Source organism: Saccostrea cucullata, unplaced genomic scaffold (genome assembly GCF_032062105.1).
Source record: "Saccostrea cucullata isolate Sc308-1 unplaced genomic scaffold, CSIRO_AGI_Scuc_v1 ctg1845, whole genome shotgun sequence".
NCBI lineage: Eukaryota > Metazoa > Mollusca > Bivalvia > Ostreida > Ostreidae > Saccostrea > Saccostrea cuccullata.
The window spans coordinates 76,163-83,161 of NW_026939893.1; the positions used below are offsets into that span (position 1 = coordinate 76,163).

The 6,999-nt window shown below is 32.1% G+C and overlaps 1 long non-coding RNA gene across 1 annotated transcript; it reads right to left on the reverse strand.

Annotated features, from left to right (window-relative positions):
• Nucleotides 1-3,743: 3,743 nt before the first annotated feature.
• Nucleotides 3,744-6,583, reverse strand: LOC134254237 (uncharacterized). The gene is made up of 3 exons (XR_009989277.1): nucleotides 6,540-6,583; nucleotides 4,291-4,417; nucleotides 3,744-4,060 (listed from the first exon to the last, which is right to left on the reverse strand). It is a non-coding gene; the product is annotated as an uncharacterized LOC134254237 (long non-coding RNA).
• Between the last annotated feature and the right edge of the window lie 416 nt (nucleotides 6,584-6,999).

Sequence of the window (6,999 nt, forward strand, 5' to 3'; positions counted from 1 at the left end):
CAATGCTATTTTTAGAATGATTAACTTACGTATTGTAGACACTCATGTTCTGTTATGGGGAGATAATTCAATCAGTATTTCTGAAAATGAAAGTTTATTTTTAAATGTGTAATTGTTTATCAGGAGATCTGGTCGTTTTTGAGTATTTTGATTCGTTTGTACATACTACATCAATTTAAATTCTGTACATGCATTACCTATGTTAAATAATCTTATTGACCTTTGGTTCCAGTGTAAATTAATTTTTGAACAAAACTTTGTGTAATTAATTGTTATAAAGGAGAGGACGTTCTAAGTATTAAGTACTTGTGTCCAATCCTTTTGTTGTAACATCTTAACAATAAAATATGTTCAAACCAAACTAGACGTACATTAACCGTTACATCTTACCAAGTATAGTGCTAGTGTGTTTACAATATCAAATGACCCTTTGGCATTATGTATTCACGCGTTCCGATTTACATGTACTTATTTGAAAGCTTTGAGATCACACATAAATAAAACCTGATATCTACAAATCCGTTTGCGCACAATAAATTAGTGGTTCGCCAAAAAAAAAAAAAATCAATCAAACCATCAAACTAAAAGGCTGTTTTCAGTGATTTTCCAGTGTCCATTAAGCCACTGAATGGCACATACATTTTATTTTCAGTTGCCTTTCAGTCAAATATCAGGTATCTTTCAGCGGACACATTTCCGTCAACTTTCAGTGACCTTTATGTCAACTTTAAGTTATCTTTCTGTCGTCCGTCAATGATCTTTCCGTTGTTTTTCAGTGACCATTCTGCCGCCACCTCTCAGAGTCACTTTATTCTTATTCTCAATTCAGCTTACTACAACTGTAGTTCATTATCAGATATTTCTCCTTTACAATATTTTGAATAAAGGAGAATATATGATAAGAGCCAATTTAGGCCCCCTAAAATTCAACATTTTAGAATGACATTCGAATATGTTTAATTGATATTTATTTTGTAGAAGAGATTATATTAGATATATTTCCAATATATAATTTTGAAAGAAGATTTACAGAGCAAAAATACTTTAACGAGGCTAGGGGTGGCAGCCATTTTTAGACTATTTCAATCTCCTTTAAAAGGAGAGCTCTATATAAAGATATACAAAATTGTGAAATTCTATAACTAAAATATATGATTTTTTTCTTTGTCAAATGATAGTTGACAGCTAAAGATACCGTGTGTAAAAAAATAATTTAAATCAGGTGGTTAATTTGGGATTAATTTGTTGACCCTCGAGCCTCCTTAACTGATAAAAATAATGATCCCAAAGTCACGTCAACATTTAATTAAATGTTGTACATGTATACATGTATTCTCGCATAATCATCGGTGTTAGATAGACTTCTCCCGTGTGAGACAACAGTGTGAGATTTTTCTGTCTTACACTATGTATAACTACGCTATAACGGTACTACTTTTTAAATGTAAACAATATCGTCTGCAATAAATAAATAATTATCATGGAGGGTGCAAGTACAAGTGTGCGATTCAAAAATGTGGAAACATATACTTTTATTGAAGCAAATGAAAACTCAAACACTTTACGAAAAACAATGGGCCATTTGAACATTTTACGTGAGTATTTTGAAATTAAAGGGGAGTCAAGAGAAATTTACCATATACCCCCGAATGAGTTGGACCCTCTCTTGTCGAGCTTTATTGTGAATGTCCGCACAAAATCTGGCGAAGAATATGAACCTACAAGTCTTAGGGGAATAATAGGGAGCTTTGAAAGACACTTAAAACGTCATCGGTATCAGTTTTCGTTAATTACAAGCTTTGAATTTGCGCAGTGCAGAGAGGCCCTAAAAGCAAAACAAAAAGATTTAAAAGCGCAAGGGCGTGGAAACAAACCCCAAAGGTCCGACTCTTTAACTCATGATGAAATTGAAACTCTCTTCAATACTGAACAACTGGGAAAAACTACACCTACCTCGTTGATAAACACACTATGGTTCAATAATACGTTGTATTTTGGCATGCGAGGGGGGACAGAACATCGAAACATGAAATGGGGTGATGTAGTCTTGAAAAGGGATGAGGCACTTCAACTTGACTTCTTAGAATATCACGAAAGGGCAACCAAAACTAGAACTGGTGTGGATGTCACTGATAGCCTTGCCTGCCCACCACGGATGTATGCAACCCCTGAGACCCCTGAAAAATGTCCCGTATCCACCTACATTTTGTATAGAGATAAACGCCCAGACGGATATTCAAAACATGAAGACCCCTTTTACATTTCTGTGGTAACAAACGAAAAACGCCCTAAAATGCAGGACCGATGGTTTATTTCTAGCCCCATGGGTGTCAACAAACTTAATGACCTAATGAAAAGAATGTCAAAAAATGCAGGCCTACCTGATAATAAGAAAATCACAAACACGAGTGTCCGGAAAACCCTGGTCCAAAGGATGACGGATTTGAATGTCCCTGATACATTAAAAGTGTACGTAACAGGTCACAAAAACATTCAGTCATTGAATAACTACCGCACAATAAATGACTCACAGAAATACGCAATAAGCAGCATTTTATCAAATTCATCTTGTAATAATTCCTCAATGGTTCCATTCTCAAATTCTTCTGCACCAAAACATTCTCGTTTTGAATCATCATCAACCAGAGCGCTGCCCAGCTCTACAGTGACAAATGCACTCCCGTCCTTCGACTTGACACCAATTTCAGATAATACCGCCTTTGAAACTCAAAACAACCAGGTCAATATGCAGCGTTCCTCAAATTCACAACATTCTTTTGGATCCATATTTAGCGGGTCTCAAATACATGGGAACATCACTGTTCATATCACAAACAATTCTTACCAATCTCGGAAGCAAATCCGTGTTATTGACTCCGACTCTGACTAGACTTTTCAACATGTTTCACACATGCATATGTAGGTCACATTATGCAAAGACATTTCGAATGTAAACATTCCTTCTTATATAAACATTGTAATAATTTATATTAATATTTTCCAATATGATTAAATTGTTGTTCTTTTATTTATTAAATTAAATTTATTTTCATTCAAAAGACTGCTGTTTTTTCACTTTTTGAATAGGACTATTTTAAGTTCGCGGAAGGATTTTTCTGAAAGGAATTAAACGTTCACGGACGTTTTTAAAAAAATTATTTCAGTTTAGGCAGTTTTAAGGGGATTGAAATTTATTTTTTTAGTTTACACTTACAGTGTAAACCATTTTCAGGTATGATTTCTTAGATGGTGTATTCAGATTTTTAATTAGATGCAAAATAAAAAAAGTAATTTTTTCAATGGCGCTGACAGACCTTTATTTGGATAAATAATGCGAGAAAAATAATCATTCATTACACACTCGTGTGGGATAGTGAAATTCCACCCCGGGGCCAAGATTCACGGTCTAGGACTCGGCAACCCCTCGTCCTAGACTGTGAATCTTGTCCCCTCGGTGGAATTTCACTATCCCACATTCGTAGCAATGAATGATTCTATTAATATTACATGTAATATTACATTATTTTAATTTTCATTTCTGTTAATATTAATGTTATTTGTAATACATGTATTCACTAGTTTTAGACTTTTTTTTTACAAATCAACAATATAGCGGATCCGGACAAGACTGTAATAGATCATGTTAATGATAAATAACGTACTTTTTAATGTTATATTTTACATAATTTCATGATTATAAAAAATGTATTTGAATGCATAAAAAAGACATAAGATCTTACTGTATGTCAAAATCCTTTTGTATTGATTCAAATTCCAAAACTATTTCGGAACCCGCATACTACCAACCCTCATGTTCATTAACAGTAAGCACAACATCTTTGGAAACGTTATTTATTTCCAATGTTTTATCAACAATTGATATATTATAAGTCTTAGAAACCATCTTTTCAACTGTCCATTTCCCAAATATTTCTGAATTTCTGGTCTGTTGAATAATTTGTTTTCTTTTGTCTGTTACCTCTGTTCCTACACTGGCGGCTGTACACACGCGACAGGGACCGTATCCATTTTTCCATCCATTTAAGAAAAATATTGTCACCTTTTAAGCAAATAAATTAAAACATAAGCAAATACGTTTTTAAATCACAGAAAATTAAAGTGATTTTTTATACCAGTTATGACTTTTTAAGTTGACCTACGTTTCCTTTTAAGTAGTATGCTGTGATAAGTACAGCCAATAAGGTTTCCAATATACAGGATTTACTTTATTTAAAAAAGAAATGTAAATTAGGTTCCGGTGTTACATGTAACTTTATTATAACTTCTTACGTTAAGACGGCCGGATTGCTCTACGGTAGTCGAGTAGCTCATACATCCACCATAGATTCCAAAAACACCCTGAACCCCAACAGTTATGATGATATATAAGAATAACATCTTTTTAGTATGTCATCAACTGTAAAGAATATTTTTTAATCAATAATGCAATTTGTTATGAACTTTTTAAATCGAAATTGCAAATTTCACATCTTCACGGAGATATAGTGATGGTTATTCACGTGATAAACTCCCAAACAGCGTCAGAGATAATGTGACCACGTACCAACAAACGTTATATTATCATTGTTATATACGAGAGTTGTCCAGTAAAATCGTGGACAAGACAAGTTGTCTAGTGAGAAAAATAATCATCCCTACGTTCTGAAATTTTTACTACTCTTTAGTATATGTTTTATGAATAAACATAGCAAATTTAAAAAAGATATACTTAGTATGCATAAATTTTGTATCGCCTTACGGCGCACGGATGATTACGTCAAAGTGTCTAAAACAGCATCACATCTATCTTTGCTAAAAAAAAGTTAGATGAGTCCCTCTATAATTTAGGAATTTCATTGATACGCATATTCGAGTCTCCATAAACAGACGAGAAACCAGTTTGGCACACACATGCGATCTATTGAAGATTTATTAGTAAGTTGTGGACAAAATTCTCACCATCATTCAACTAAATAGACAATCTTATATCGACGGTTGACAGTGACAGCGTCTTTGCTGTAAGTAACAATAGCAGTTTGTCCATATGTTTTGTAGTAACCGGGGATTCAATCAAAAAAATTTCGCTAAGGAAACTCCGATTTAATTTGAATACTAAAGATTTGGTGATTTTTCATATTTTTCTTTTTTTATATTCATTTAAAGTCTCTAATTGTGTCCTTACTATATTTTAATCTAACTGAACTGCTCTCTGGTGCACCGTCATGTCATCAAACGTCTCGATTTTTCATGTGTTATGTTAATTACTTTCTCATTTCGAATGCTCGGGAAACTGTCAAAAATTTACAAATTCCCTTGATTTTTTTTTTTAAAAAGACGACAAAATGAATTATGGAATCAAATAAGCATAATTTGTACTCCAATCTTATCTATTTCAAACTTTTATTTCGAATAAATACCCACATTTCTCCAATAAAACCATGACTTTTTGACCGTGCGCCTTCGGACCGTACTTTGGGCACATTAAAGCTTATCAAAAACTTTCTTTTTATCTTTATTTTATCAAAAATATGATGCACTTAAATATGATAGATAAACATTTACTGAAAATTTTAGGTAAGTGCGCTCATTATTTTTCGAAAAAAAAAACCGCTTTGTCCACGATTATACCGGATAACCCTCGTATATGAGACGGAAAATTCTATTTAAATTCCCATTCACTGTCTACAATGACAAGGTGTAAATGAAAGCTATACGGATTGATAAAAAAGGAAAAATATTTTTAAATAAATATTTATTATCAATGCTGATTAAAAATTGCATTATGAAGGCTTTTTAGTTAACGCATAGTTGAGGAATATTAAGGTTGAAAAAACACGGTTTAAGCTGGATGAAAGGATGTAATCACCATTTCAAAAATGACCTAAAGGAGAGAAGAATTTTTCAGAAAAAGTCACTTAAAAAATTAATGCTCTATAATTGATAACTTATCTAAATATATCTTTTTTCAATGTTTATTTTGAACCTAAAATTTGTCATTTACACCTTAAAAATAAACCTCCAGAATTGGCCAAAACAGCAATTCATCTGTTAAAGCACAATTTTGCGCATTGTTTTTAATTACCTAGTGGTCCTTTCGGGTAAACAATAGTTTTTTTTTATAGGGATTGTTAAATTATCTATATTTTACAAATGTATATTGTTGATTCAACAGACACTAAAGAGAAAGAAATCATAAATACCACCGTTACTAAAACACGGTAAAGCAGAACGTCATATAGCAATCGAATTGATAAGTCATTGTTTTCAGACGCAATTATGCTATGTATTAGAACTTTATATGATCAATGCAGGAGGCTAACAGGAAATGTGATCAGAGAAGAAGGGATGTTTGCTCATTTTGCAACTGATCCTATAAAATATTTTTAGATTCACACTTCTTTATCTTGATATGTTACAAAATCTAAAAGGGTGGTTGCACTTTTCATTTTGTAATTAGGTTTTTTTCTTTAAAAAGAAAGTGTTATTCTAAAATTTAAAAAAAGAAAGAAAAAAATCAACATCAATACGTTCATACTTACCCATAGGAAAGACAGTACAACGATTAGAAGATTACAGTCTAAATTTGCTTAAGTAAATATATGAATGCTAGGTCTGACAGTATCTTTTATAGGAAAAAGATAAGATCGATCATGTAAGGCTCTAAAATATGTGTTGGGTAATTCCTCATAGCAATTTATCAGATATAGGTAACGTTGTTTTAAAAGATGACTAAAAGGTTATCTAAGGTCATGAAAAATAACTTTGGTCCCCAACATTTTCGAAATTTTATTTTTTTTTTCATAAAATAGCATCAACGATATAACTTGTAATAAAAACTGTTGTATAAGATGAGTTCTTTATTTTGATATAAACTTTAATGCAAACAAAAAATCTTTCTGACACAAAATGTAAAGAGATATCTTAGAGCTTATATGTTGTTAAGGAATAAGGTTTAACAAGGCAAATCAAATAAAAAAATATATATATTTAGATGACAAA